The 14,389-nt window shown below is 40.3% G+C and overlaps 1 protein-coding gene across 1 annotated transcript in view; it reads left to right on the forward strand.

The window, feature by feature from the left end:
- The window catches only part of LOC140695006 (uncharacterized), a 153,474-nt gene that overhangs the window by 84,960 nt on the left and 54,125 nt on the right, over positions 1-14,389 (forward strand). The window contains exons 14-21 of the mRNA XM_072957981.1: positions 4,012-4,197; positions 4,750-4,806; positions 5,528-5,649; positions 6,086-6,146; positions 6,305-6,402; positions 6,680-6,904; positions 12,953-13,152; positions 13,456-13,582. The gene's annotated coding sequence lies outside the window, so the exon portion shown is untranslated. The remainder of the gene's footprint in view (positions 1-4,011; positions 4,198-4,749; positions 4,807-5,527; positions 5,650-6,085; positions 6,147-6,304; positions 6,403-6,679; positions 6,905-12,952; positions 13,153-13,455; positions 13,583-14,389) is intronic.

Here is a 14,389-nt window from a genome sequence, read left to right on the forward strand (position 1 = left end):
CTTAGTAACTGCTTTGGAAGCAAGTGCCTGTGCATCCTCACTCCTGTCTCCTTGCCTTAAAAAGCAGAGATAATGCTTTGCTTGCGTAGATGATGTTTTAGATAGCACTCTGCTCATCGCAAAGCAATGACCCAGGCCCACAGCTATAAAGGCTGGGCTTGTGTGCAGTTAGATACTCTATTATCCCCCAAGCAAGGACCTAGCTGGTCTGGTGGTCTGCTTTGTAATTCACATGTCTAAAGAATGTATCTTATTCCCCTCACCCCATGACTTACCTAAAGATACACTAAGCCTTTGTACTCATGGTGGATTCTACAATCTCTGTCTCATCCTTCTTTCCCCAAGTTCCTGCTTACTATCACACAACTGTTAATGACGTTTTCCTTTGATTATACACAATAAATATGGGATCATTTGAGAGGCTCGTGGAGTTGGGTCCCTACGCCCTCTCTCTTTCGTGACTTTTTCCACAGAGTCTTGAGTATTCATTCCCTGTACGTAAGACTTCTGCCAGCCAGAACCCACAGTTCCAGGTGAGAAGGATGCAGGCTTTATCTCTCCTACCCGAGGGAGAGAGAGTAGAAAATTGAGATCTGCTCTTCCGTGGTCCCTTCCTGCCCCAGGTCTGCTCCAGTTCACCTGCAGCCTTCTGGCCTCTGCTCACACTGCCTCTGTCCCAGGACTGACAGCAGCCTTTTCTTCCCTGGTAAACATTTCCTGTGCCTTTTAGAAGTTGGTCTCTTCTCTGCAATACAACCCTGGCAGATGTGATGGTGGTAAACGTGCTGGTGGGCAGTCACTTGGGGACTGCCAGGAGCCATGCTGATTCTCCTGAGTCTCTCATTCGGGGTTACAGAACTGTCGAGCAGCAGAGGAAGCCCTTTAACGTGAGGCCAGCTCAGCATTGCATCACTTTCATTTTATTTTTGAATTTTCAGTGGAGAAATTATTTGTAGCAAACTGTTCCAGATTTTTGGCTGCCTGCTTTCCTCACCACCATTTCCTTGTTGGCTCTGGTGCTTGTTGTAAGAACCAGGTTTCTTCTCTGGTTATTTCTAGCAGCTGGGCTTGCCGAATCCTTGATCTGCATTTGAAGCAGAATGCTTCTTCGTGATGTCAAGCTGATTTTCCTATTTCTGAATATTTCGTGTACACTCAGCAACTCTTTCAAGTGAAATGCTCTTGTCCAATTCTGTTAACCCATATTTGCCGATCTCCTGCTTTCATGCTGAGGGCAGTTTCTTCTTCCTGTAATAAAAGTTAGCAATTTGCATTTACTATTTGAAGGTTCTGGCCCTAGGTGCTTTTGTCCTTAACAGTTTTAATACAATTCACCCATTAAAATGTGCAGCGGTTTTTACTCAAAGCCCAGAATTGTGCATCGCAGTCAATCTTAGAATATTTTCATCCCCCAACAGGAAGCCCTGTATGCACAAGCAGTCATTCCCATCTTCCTCATCCTCCCCCAGCCCCAGGCAGCCACTGTTCTCTCTCTATGGATTTGCCTGTGCTGGACATTTCATGTAAAACAAGTTATTTCATGTAAATGGAACTGTCTATTGTGACTGACTTCTTTCACACTGAGTAACTTTTTCAATGTTTTTCCAGGTTGTGGCCTGGGTCAGTACTCTATGCTTTGCTATTGCTGAATTATATTCTACTGTATATCTGGGCCCTACTGTTTACCCATTCATCAGGTGATAGTCGTTTGTGTTGTTTCTGCTTTTTGTTTGTGAAGAGTAATGGCGCCGTGAATACTCCTGTAGGAATTTTTATGTGGACATTTGTTTTCAGTTCTCTTACTTGTGTGACCAGAGAGCAGAAATGCTGGGTCATTCATAAACCAAATGTTCAACTCTCTGAGGACCTGCCAGGCTGTTTTCTAAAGTGGCCACGCTGTGTTACATCCTCACCAGCAAGGGCTGCGCGCTCTGCTTCCTCTGTGTCTTCATTAGTGCTTGTTACACATTTTTTTTATTACAACCTATTGTAGTAAGTGTGAAGCGGTTTCTCCTAGTGGTTTTGACTTGATTTCTTTTACAGCTAATGATATTGAACATCGTTTGATTGTGCTTATTGGCCATTTGTATATTTTCTTTGAAAAATACATTTTCAGATACTTTATACACATTTTAATTGAGTTCTCTTTTTCTTGTTGAGTTGTAGGAGTTTTTTCTTTTATTTGAAGATACAAATACTTAATCAGATAAATAATTTGAAAAAATTTTCTCCTCTCTGTTGTTTTTTCACCTTCTGGATGGTGTCCTTTGAAGCAAATTTTTAACATTTGATGAACTCCAATTTATCACTGTTTTCTTTGTTCCTTGAGCTTTTGGGGTAATATTTAAAATCTGAGGTATTTTATTTAAACTTTTATATAAAAAATAACTTAATTCTTAAGACCGTTCTAGGAGATGGGTGCTGTGGTTGTCCCCAGTCTATGGATAGGAGACTGAGGTGCAGAAAATTTCACTGAAATATCAGTGTCACAGCTACCCAGTGCTGTGGGATTTCAGACCCTCATGTTTGTCCCCAGCATTTGTGATCTTCACCACCATGCTCCACTACTGCCTGGAATCATTAATGAAAAAGTTTCCCTTTTTTGATTTCTTGATTGTTTGTTTTCTCATTGGGGATCTCACCTCTTCATTTTCCTTGCAGAGATCTGTGTAGGTTTATTTTAGATCTCATGTACTTATTTATTACACAGGCTCCAGTGATGATTGTGCCTAGTTGTTCTAATCAATTCATACTCAAGTCTTTCCTGCTCATGACACTAAAAAGAGAGTCATGATTTACATAATGCTCAAAGAAGAATGTACTTGAGTGATTTTATTTTTCTAACCAATCAAACAAATCAAATAAAAACCCGGTGTTGGAACAGATTATAAGCCCTGCAGAATAGGGTCACTGTCTTCCTTGTGTTTCATTTGATTTGTCACAGTGTCTGGATAGTGCCTTGCTGTCCAGCAGTTTTGTGAGTATACGGTGCTCGTGAATCATTGTAAGGAAAGAATTTTGACAACAGACTGTGTTGTTCATTTCACAAGGGAAAAGATCATATAGAAATACTGCTCAGATTTATTTTAAAATTAAGCTTGGTGTTTTGAGAAAGGTTCAAGAAACCATACAAAAATCTTTTTCACTAATTTTAAATCTATCTTAGACACATTATGCATACATAGCAGAGTAACTTATCAACTAGTTTTGACAAGAGGAGTGTATTATTGATTATCTATTTTAGTTGAAATATTCTACATGGGATAAAGTAATCAGTGCCCATAAATGAACAAATATGTTTGTATTTCTATGCAACATGGGAGCAGACTTCATATGTTTCTATATAATATATATGACTGTGTGTTTTAATCTGTCTGTCAGTGTTTTTATAGTTTTTCAGCAATGTTGTAACTTTAGAATTCTTCTATGGAAATCACCCCCAATTCTAGTGCAGTTTGTACTGTGTATCCTGTCTTATGCATGGGATTCCACTGTCCCCTCTGTGAGGAATTTCCTCTCCTATTGAGTTAGTAGCAGAGTTAAAGGAACTGTGATTTCTAGGCCTTTGCTCTCCATGTGTTTGCAGTTGGCTGTCAGTCAAGATTTTCTCTTTCTTGAGTTTTCATTGTTCAATTAGAATTTTGGAAATAACAATTAATATGTTGCAACACTCTCCCTAGAAACTTGATGTGTTTGTGCTTTTCAGTTTCCAATTTACAAAAAATGTAAATTCACTCCTGTTTTTAAACAGTCCTTTTTCACTAGATATTTGTTTACTTCTTTATAGTCAAAATATTTTCTTCCCAATGAATGAATCGGTTTGCATGTTTTAAAAGATACTTTACTTTTTAAATTTCTTATTCTAACAGGTATATTCGTTGTACAGAATTTAGAAAATAAGGATAAACACAATTATAACTTAAAAATGGCCTCTAATCTCACCTGGAGATACAGTTGTAAGGTTTGAAATTAAGAATTACAAGTCCTCTCAAACTCTTCTTCTATTTCAAGTACGGTTTGGTTACTGAGATCCTCGAATTCTCATATGAATTGTAGCAGCAGATAGTCAGTTTCTGCAGAGGAACCCACTGGGATTGTGATCGAGTCCACGTTGAATATATGGATCGCTCTGGGGAGCACTGCCATCCCAAGAATGCTGTCATTTGATTCAGGAATGTGCGTGGTGTGTCTGTCCAGGTATTTAGGTATTCTTTAACTTTTTTCAGCATTGCATAGAGTTTACATTGGATTATTTTACTATATATTTTGCCTTTATACTGAGGACAAGTGTGCAAGGTACCGGGATCAGAAGTGTATTGGAGCTCCGCAACTTGCTGCCACCATGGACGCTGTGCTCTTGCTTCGCCCACTGTACAATGTTGCACAAAATAGGACCTAAGTAACTCTCCCTTGAAAGAATGATTATATGATTGCTGGATGATGCTTGAGATTCCTTGTGATGATGTCTTTTTCCCAGAATTTCGCCTCTTCTTAACTATGCCCTTTCCCTTCCTTTCCTCCAGCCTGTGTTTCAGCCTGCCTGTGGCATTGATTTTCCTTGTCTGTGGACTCATCCTTTCACTAGTTCATGATAATGTTACATGTGGGCTGTGGAAACTTGCTAGATGTCAAGAAAGAGCAAATCCATTGCATGCTAGATTTTTTAGAGTGTGTTATTGTATTATCGATTGAAATTAAATCAGGCTGACCCATTGAGCCATCCCCTGAGCTCTTTTTGCCTTCCTACAGGTGATACTGCTCTCGTTGCTGCATGTGCCCTTCCCCCAGACTTGGTTTTGGAGTTGAGTAAGTCACCATCACTGGAGCCCTCTCTTTAAATGATGAGGAGAACATTTGCTCTATCTCCTTGTTTGGGGACTTCGATGAGATGAGGCAACAGATAAAGAATGGAGCCCCACCTCATTCTGATCCCCGCTCTTTCCATTCCTTTCTCCATGGGAAGAGTACAATTCAAAAATATAAAGATTGTGAGCTAATGAGATAGACAAGACAACCGATCATTTATTAAATACCCTTTCATGCCAGAAACAAATGTATTATACACACAAAAAGCACATAAAATACGGTAGTACTGTGGTTACAAACGAGGGTCCGAGTTCGAGTCCTGGTCTGGAGTGACAAGTCCTGTGAGATGGAGAATTGATAGGTCGGCTTAGCCTCTCTTGGACTTGTTTTCTGTCCTGCAGAGATGGGGCTCGCTAGGCGTCCCTCCCCCGTAGAGGTGCTGAGGGGTGTAAAAGACACGTGTAGGCAGACCGAGCACAGCTGCTCTTTCCTCGTAAGTGCAGGATAGCATCGCTTTTGCGGTGATGGCTTTATGACCGCACCGTGTAGACTCTCAGTGCTCCAAAGGGATGCCTTGCAGATTGGAGATGGGATTCTCACTTCTGCAAATACCCAAGGATTGTGTTATTGGGCCTTGCTGATTTGACTCTATTCTTTAGAAAGTACATAATGTAGATATATTTTTCAAACATGCATGAATTTTTTCTTTTATTATTTATAGTTCTACACTCTCATCTCTTGGTGTGACGTTTCATGGAATCCAGGAAACAGTCCTAAGCAACCTGCCTCTTCACACTTCTCCGTGGTGGTTTCCTTCCCTGACTAGAAGAGGGTTTTGCATAGGTAATTTTGATTGCTCCCCTTCTCTTGGAGACTCTCTGTTTTTCTGCCCATCTCTCACCTGTCCATCTGTCCATTTCTCTACCCACTCATTCTTCTGACTTGTTTCAATAAGCATTTCAGGCAGCTTACAGAAGAACAGATACCAAATAAACAGGTGAGAAAATGGGGCCAAGTTCATACAGTGAGGCTAGGAGTTGAGCCTGTGTGAGAGTTGCAAGCGTGAGACACACGCCTCTGCCTTGTGACTTATAAGATAGACAACATCAATGTGCCTGAAGCTCCCAGCAGACACAGGGAAACAGGGTTTGTGGGAGATGCTCATTGGCTGTGAAATAAATAAGTGGCTTAGTAGAAGCCCAGCCTTTCCAAGTACTAAGGCTTAGGAGAATAATTTAGTGTCTTCCAAAATCAGATTATTGCATCTTTTCTTTTTCAGAGTTTTATGTATAGTTGGTTTACATTCTATACCTGGAAATTTCTCCAAAACTGCTGCCCACGTGAGTCCCATGACTCGGGAATGGGGTGGTTCTGCTCATTGACGGGTGTTGGCCAGAAACGGAAAATGACAGCCTCAAAGGAGCCTGGGATTTATCAGTTATGTTTTGTCAGTGCTGTAGATTTCAGAAAATGCTTTCACCTTTTCTTTCCATCTGAGGCAGCAGCGCGCTCTCTTACCAGCATCAGGAGCTCAGGGCCACGGGATGGTGGGGGCTGACTGCACTGCCGTCAAGACAGCTGAGCTAGTCACTGCAGGTGTGGTTCTTTTACATACTGCAGTTCATGTTCTTTACTAGAATGTTTCAACAGGGAGTTAATTAACTGAGTTAATTAACATTTTATAAATATGATGCTTTGTTGAAAAGACAGTCATAGGCAGAATATAAGTTGTGATCACTTTAAAAATGGTTTCATTACTGAAATTTCAGTAGGAAAGGTCCAGTTTATCTTATTTCCGCCTCTCTATAAAAGTAACAAAGAAACAAGACAGAAAAAGCAGAGGATGATTTCTGTTCTTCCTCTCGGCTTGCAGGCACCCTCACCTCCAGTGGCATCCATCCAGACACCAGCACTGACACTGGCCGTGCTCAGAACTGCCTCAGCCCTGAAGACACATCTGACAAATGGAAGGGGGCCGCGCCCTGTTACAGCAGGTGCTCTCACTTTGTGGGTCCTTATGTAACTGTGCGGTGTTATTCAGGATCGCCCTTTCTACACTTTGTGACGCTGCTGCGGTGTCTCCTAGTTATTTGTTTCTGTAAGTACTCGTGTAATTTTCCAATGTGTGGTACTAGACATCTAAAAATGCATTTTTCAGATGAAAAATAGTGTGTATTTAATATAAATGTCTGAAAAAATGGTCAAAAGGATCTATCCTGGTGCCAGTACTCAGAGATAATAATTAACACATTAACATCTATTTTCTGTTCTTTTCATCAGTGTGTATTACCTCTGTCATAAAAACCAGCGAGCAATGTGTGCCTGTATACTGTGTGGAGACCTCCATTTTCCATTCGGCTTATTACACATTTTTCTACAATATTCTATCTCCCCTGGCATGATTTTTAATGACTAGTATAGCATTCTGTCTTGTGGAGTCCTCGTCCATTTTACTTTGGACTTAAATAAACTTTTAAATTCCAAGTATACTTAACTGAAATTCTGAAAAGAGATCTGTTGTGGTACCGAAAGTCCCCTACATCCCTTCCCCTTTTTTCCTGAGAGTAAAAACTGCTGACAATGTGGAGTATATATTTCATGACCTTTATGCCTATGTCATATAAATAAACACATACATACACGTATATGAGAAATCTATGTCTATGTGTGTGTATATATGCTTTATTGAAAAATAAGGCCATACTATATGTTTTCTGCAGCTCGGTTTATTCACTCAGGTATATATCACAGACGTCCTCTCCCTCCAGACTCACCCGGTCCTTTCAGATAGAGTAGAGGGTTTTCCTGATATGCAGGTTTGGTCTCTTGTGTAAGGACACCTTTCGTGGGAGCGTACTGTGGACAAGGCCTTGGACCACGCCGAAACACCGGAACTTTAGTGCCCACAGCTCACCGTGATTTACCGCATCATTGTCTTGATGGTGGACACTTAAGTTTTCTCCATTTTCCACTGTCAGAAAGGGTGTTTGACTGGCATACTTCTTATACAAACATTCCTGTGATCTTGTATGAGTATTATTTTCGTTAAGTTTTCTGGAAATTTAGTCCTTGGATGTGACAACTACATAAATCACAGGCTCCTTTCAAGTGAATCTAGAAATTCCTTCTCCTGTGGGGAATGAAAAGATGTAGAATAACTTATGTAACCAATTCTCTATCGCTGGATATGATTTCACTTCAGCTTTTCTTCTCACCATTGTAAACAGTGCTGTGTAAATGCTCTGATAAGTACATCTTTTTGAACTGAATTTTTCTAAATGAAACGATTCCAAAATGTGGAGTTCAGCCTGTGTGTACACACGTTTTTCAGAGTTTACATATCCATTGACATGTCATCCTCCAAAAGATCGCTCACAGTTTGTTCTCTCAAAGATGGACACTAGCTAGAATATCTTTTAAAAATATGTGCCAATATGATGAGCAAAAGTACTTTTTCATTGTTTTAATTTGCACTTGATGACCAGTGAGGTATTGAGCATTTTTCACTCATTAGCCATCTGACTTTTAAAAAGTGAATGATCTCTTTTGTCCTTTGCACACATTTAAGTGAGGCAGCTTCTTGTTGCTTTGTGACAGCTCTATGTATATTATGAACATTAACCCCTTGTCTTCATCAACATGTATCAGAGAGCTTTTCCTTGTCATTTTTTTGCCTTTCATTTTGTTCAGTAGGTTCATTTTTGTTGTGGCCCAAAATAATCTTAAGATTGTAAATGTCTTCTTTTGGGGTTTTATTCCTGATATTATTCTTAGAAATACTTTCTTATAATGGTATAAATTTCTTCTGTAGGTTTTTTTAATCTCTAAGATGGAGATGATGATGGTACTTGTTATAGTGAAGAGAAGTTGAATTAATATGAGCAAAGAATTATATTCGCTGTTATTAGTACTTTCTAATATTCACATCACATTCTGTAATTTTTCTTGCGGTCATTATGACTGGAATAGAATTTGTTTTTTCCAGGGGATTCTCTGATTGTCCCAAGACAATTATTGAATTCCTACTTTGCTTTTTAACTTGAAATCCCACCTGTAAAGAATACTTATGTACACTAGAGTCTCTTTTTGAGCTCATGGTTTATTTTTATCAATCTTACTTTCTTACACTAGCACTATATCTTACATATTGTAATCATTTATTTAATATCTGACAGTGCGATTTTTTGATTCTCTTTTCGATCCCAAATTTTCTTGGTTAGTATTATGACTTTATTATTCCTGAAGAATTCTAATATAATTTTTCAAGTTAAAAAAAAAAAAGAAGTGCTGTCGTGGGATTTTTTAGTACTTTTGAATTATCTTTAGGAGAATGTACATTTTTACAAAACTGCTTTCCTCCATACAAAATGTTGATGTCTCTACTTTCACACCTCTTACTTTACCCCACAGTACAGTCGTGTACTTCCTCCATGTACAACATGGGCATTGTTTTTGAGTTTATTCCAGATTATTGTTGATGTTTTTGTTAATTATTTAAGTCAGAATTTTTTGCTATTGTATATTTTAACTGTTAAAACTGACACCTAGGAAGGCAGATTCGGTTTGTAAATACTCACTTTGTAACTTCTCATTTAAATTGTAAGTATTAAGTACTCGATACAGAATCCTTTCTTTTCTGTTTTTAAAAATTTGTTTCCAAGATTCTCAAAATGGTCATAGCAAAGTAGTATAGGTGGGGAGACAGATGGAGAGAGGTAGTGTGGCTCATGTACAAACTGTGAGCACTTTCATGGCTGTGTTTATGCTGGAAAAGCCGCTGAAGAGTCCAGGATAAAACAGGGGTGGCTTTGTATGCAGTTGAAAGCCAGCTTTCTTGCCTGGTGAAGCCTGGTGGGCGTGACAGGTAGATGATCAAGGTCGAATGGAGGTTATTGGCTGCACAGAGCGCTGTGTCTGAGAACTGGAGAATATCGCCATGGGAAATGCTTGGTGCCAGGAACAAAGCAGAGGAGCTGGGGACCCTGTGTGTTAAGGAATTTCCAGCCCTCGGAGTGGGAAGATCAGACTCTGCATTCAGATCTGAGTTTGAATTCATCCTCTTTAGTTTACTTGTCCTCTGACTTTGGTCAAGCTATATACCCTCTTTCACTTCCTGTTTTCTTATCTCTCAAAATAGGAGAATTACAGCCTGCTGCTAGATTGTTTGATCAGGTTAAATAATTAGTGTCTATAAGATGCCACGTACAGTCAGAAGCTCAGTGAGAAATGGGCTGTCACCTGTTCTTCTGCAACTCAGTGCTTGACAAGACATGTGGGAAAGCCAGTCCCTAATTTGTGTGTGATGCAAGTAGGAACAAAATTAATGTCTTGCCTTTCCCTAGCAATATACTTACAGCTTTGCTTCATTTACTTCTTTCCTCCTTTCCTTTCCCCTTTCCCATCCTCCACCAAAAGATCCTGAGACTCTCTCAGAATAGTAGATTCAAATTACTTTAAAGGTTGGCTCATCCTCATGAAATGATAGTAACATAAAAAAAAATCTGTGCACATCCCAGAATACATTGTATTTGATTTACACACACACGTGTGCACACATACACACACACAATCAGGCTACCTTCCACTTGCAGAGGGATAAGGACCACTTTTTCTGAGTTTTCACTCACTGAGCTTGAGAACAATGTCTCTTACACAGACTTTCACCAGGCTTCGTGCATGGTGTTTTTAATTGAATTTCGGCTTTGTGGCCATAGATATAGTCTCCTAATAGAAGAGAGAAAGTGGAGACATAGACATTCCGCTGAGATATTGGTGTCATCATATTTTAGTTGGAACGGACTTAAGACAGCATAGAGTCGTAATATTATATGGGTGAGAATCCATGATGTTGTAACTTGGACAAGAACATGGACCTTCTGCCGTCTTGTCCACAAAGGTGAAGAGGCAACTGGGCAGGGGATGGTAGGGATCCTTCTTGCTTGAGTTCCATGTTCTTGCTAGTTTTCATTGCTCAGTTGCCTTTAGTTTATGTCCATGAGGCCTCTCATGGGAAGGTCACTCTGTCCTGATAGATTGAGTTTCTTATCAGCAAAAAGCTCTGGACCCACTCATATTTCCCAGAGTTTTCTGCTGACCTGCTGACACTTTATATAATTGAGACCTAAGAAACTACTGAATATAAAATCCTTATTGTTATTGTTTGCCCTCGAGTTCCATAGGAAGGGGTGCTGTCTCAGGCTGTCTAAAGCCAGATCTGAACAAAGATAGGGTGACAGGCTGTGCTGCTGGTCCTCCACAGTTGAAGGGGATTTCCAACTTAGCTTTATATTCAAGGCACATGAGTTCAAATCTTGCCTTTACTAGTTATTATCTTTGTGAATTTGGGGGAGAAACTGTACTTTTTTGTGTCCAAATTTGTTTATCTGTAAGTAAGTTCAGTATTTATTTTAAGGTTTCTGTTTTAGAATTGAATGAGCTAATACTCTCATTTATACCTAAAATAGTGATCTCATGGTTCTATGCTGGTGCCTTGGTAGTTGATTACTAAGGGACTCCGCAGTGAGATTGGGGGTGGGGGACCCTGGATAATAGAGCTTATATTCCAGGATATGCTTGTAAAAGACTGGATGTGCAGTGGATTTTTAGTAAATATCTACTCCTTTCCTAATCTGCATTGATTGTGTATATATCTTTATACTAATATATGAACAATTTTTATTGCAATTTAAATATCTTTGTAGTATTTACAATATCTAGTTATAAAAATACGTGAAATAAAAAGATTTGAATTTATTTTCTTTTCAATAAGCAAAACAAAATAAAATAGAAAAGAAAAAAGTTTTGAAGGAGTAGAAATAATTTTATTTCTGTGGAATCAATTCCTTGTAATAGGTTTTTTGTTCATGTTGTTAAAAAGCATATAAAATTGATAGGTTGTGAAATACTGGAAATGAGGAAACAGTGGAGACATACTACCTCTAAGGCAGTCAATTTGTTACCAAGTCCAAACTCGTTCTGCTTGCTGCATGACAGGCCAATTAATCGGGAGATGAGATGTTGGAGTAAGGAAAAGAGACTTTATTTGTAAAGCTGGCAGACCCAGAAAATGGCATATTGTTATCCAGTAGAACTCTCTTCCCCAGGGCAGAATTCAGTCTCCTTTTATACTAAAAAGTGGCGGGGATGTGGCTGGTTGTTGCAAACTTCTTGCTGTATGAATTGTTTGTCCTTGAAATCCTTTGTTCCTGCAGCTGTCCATGTGGGTCAAATTATGGTGGCCCTGTAAAACCTCCAAAAAAAAGAAAGGTTATTCACTATTTTACAACTTGCCATCTATACATAAGTGTAGAAGAGCAAATATCCTTAAAGATCAGAGCCCGGAGAATAGACCCTCCTGGATATTTCAGGCTAAAGGCAACTTTCTTTTACAAAAGGTGCAGAGATAGCAAGTCTGAGCCTAGAAAACAAGGTACAGGATTAAAGCCAAATGAACACATCAAACATGGAGTGAAATTTGTTCTTTCTATTACAATTTCTTTTTCTCCCTCATAAATAATTTTAGTAAGAAACATGAGCAATTTTTTTATTTTTGCTTCTTAATAAAGGACTACAACTACAATTTAGTGAGCAGGGATGCTGTGCGTGCCTTGGTGTCACAGCAAACTCTTGTTGTTGGTGGTCGACCCTGCAACATGCCTGATGCCCCATGAGTGTTGGTGAGGGTCCCCCTAACCAGGGGCTCTATTCAGGAACCACCATATGCGCGTTGACCTCTGGCACCTCTTTTTCAGCTGCAGGAAATTTTTTCAGATTCTATGATAGAAAAATCACTCCAGCTAGGGATAATCAGGGAATAAAGGAAGAGGAAAAGGGCTTGAAGTAGAGTAGAAGAGAAAGACAGAAGCTCAGGGAGCCTGGGGGCTTGGCAGCGCTGCCTCGGGAGAGAGAGGAGCAGAGGTGTGGATGGGACCGGCTACGGAACCAGCTCCTGCAGCTTTCCCTGCACCCAAGCCACACAGCTTTTAATAGGGCCCAGGACTCTCTCCTGGCTGGATGTCACCCTGGGCAGAACCTTGAGAATCGAAGGTAAGGGGTGGGCAGCACTCACCTAGGGGGTCACTGAGGACTTTGGTCAAGTCCACATTGACTTTTCCAGTCATGTGCCTTCACCTGTTCTTTATCTCAGGATCTGAGAAGCAGGAGCAAGGAACTCAGGGAGAGATCCAGGAAGATATCTGACTGTGTTAAGAGACGACAGTCACAGTGACACTGGGAGCGAAGACACTTGCAGCAAAGTAAAATAACTTCACAACTATTGCATCAGAGCTGCATGTGTGAGAGAGCCTAAGCCTGTCTCAGAGTGCAGGGGACAAGCGGAATGGAATGGTAAAATTAACACTGACAATTGAAATTTTGTTAAATAGCCTGCTACTTTTAATTTTATCACTTCAATGTATGCAGGTGTATTTCTATGAGCATTTATAGGTTCACACAACCCCACCAGCCCCTCTTGCCCCCATGGGGGATGGGATTTCTCAAGCACAGTGCCCCTCCTGCTTGCTTGGGCCACGCTGCGGGTCCTCACCTGGGGCCAGACTGCTACAGTACACTGAGACCCCGAGGCACGGCCTGGGATACATGACAGGAACAACTGTGCTCTTGGCTGAGGGCCTCCATTTCCCCCTGCAGTGTAAGAATGCCGGTGACTCAGTTAGAAGCATGCATCCAAGCCGTCCTTCCGTGTCATCACCATCTAGAAGCGGTGCCTGAATCTTCTGAATTTCTGCAGAATGTGGTTTACAATCACCTTGAACAAGTGAGTGTGTGTCCTCTTTCAAGTGGAGGGGTTACTGCCGTTTTCCTGGAACTTACTCATCACTAGTCCATCTGATTTTTCTGTGCTAGGATTCAGTATGGCCTGCTAATAACTCTGCAGTCAGATCTAGAAACCCTGATGAAGAGGATTATTTATTTTCTTTCTTTATATGATAGTATTTTACTTTCAAATTTCTGAGTTTTCAGTTCTTGGAGGAATTTTTTCGGGGGTTGGAGAAACAACTTTGCTCTTACCATCTTTGTGACCTGTTGCTATATGCGTCTCACCTGTCTTCTGTCACTTGTGAGGCGGTACTATTTTTGACCCTGTCCGGGTTGTTCATATTTTAAAACATAAAATCTGTAAAAGTACAGTCCCTTTTACTCCGAAGACATTCCACAAATACTCCTTTAATCTGGGTATGGTTTTAAGAAGACACAATAATTAGAATATATACTTGCAGGTTGCCAGTGCAAAATCCCCAAATTAATAGTCAAGCTCAACATCTAAAATCTTTCTAATCTACCATGGATTTGTATGGATAAGTGAAGTAGTTTGCTAAGAACTCAATCCTCCCAAGCTGATGCTCTGCCAGATGGTGGAGCCGAGGGACGAGGGTGTGTCCTGCCCTTCCTGAGCTGACAGTTTCATGGCAAAGACCTTCACCAGGTGAAGAAATTGAAGTTTCTTCTAAGAACAGTGGGTCTGAAATGAGTCCAAAAGCGTGGGAGAGACACAATCACATTTGTCTCAAGTAGGGGAGAGTGGCTGTGGGGCCACTTGGGAGACTCATGAGTCCAGGTGGGC

Source organism: Vicugna pacos, unplaced genomic scaffold (assembly GCF_048564905.1).
Source record: "Vicugna pacos unplaced genomic scaffold, VicPac4 scaffold_119, whole genome shotgun sequence".
Lineage (NCBI taxonomy): Eukaryota > Metazoa > Chordata > Mammalia > Artiodactyla > Camelidae > Vicugna > Vicugna pacos.